The sequence below is a fragment of the Galeopterus variegatus genome, unplaced genomic scaffold (genome assembly GCF_000696425.1).
Source record: "Galeopterus variegatus unplaced genomic scaffold, G_variegatus-3.0.2 Scaffold14607, whole genome shotgun sequence".
NCBI lineage: Eukaryota > Metazoa > Chordata > Mammalia > Dermoptera > Cynocephalidae > Galeopterus > Galeopterus variegatus.
In genome coordinates this window covers 1-488 of record NW_007740718.1, presented here as the reverse complement: position 1 = coordinate 488, position 488 = coordinate 1, and positions in this window count along the sequence as shown.

Sequence of the window (488 nt, the reverse complement as noted above, 5' to 3'; positions counted from 1 at the left end):
CCAGCGTTCTGTGCTGACCATGGTCCAGGTCAAGAGCAAGGACAAGAGACTGACTGCTGGGTAAAGTGGATCATACTGGTAAACAGCAGTGAGACCTTCCTCTGCCCACAGACCTCCATGGCTCCCACCTCCCTCAGGGTAAAAGCTCAAGTCTTCTCCATGGTCCACAAGGCCCTGTACAACCTGCGCCGTTCCCTCCCCACCTCCCTCTCCCTCTCGCTCNGGGAGGCTGAGTTGGGCCACTTCCTGGGCACATGGTTTAAGGCAAGTCCCCACAGCCCCTGCTTTGGGGAATGTCCAGGAGCTGCAGGGAAGGACCATTCACTGGGGTGAGGAGAGACCTTGGCATGGTTTCTAAATTAGCCTGGGCGGCCTCTGCTGTTGGGGGTGAGTCATCGGGGAGAGGGCTTAGGAGGGCTGGTGCAGGCCAGCGTTCTGTGCTGACCATGGTCCAGGTCAAGAGCAAGGACAAGAGACTGACTGCTGGG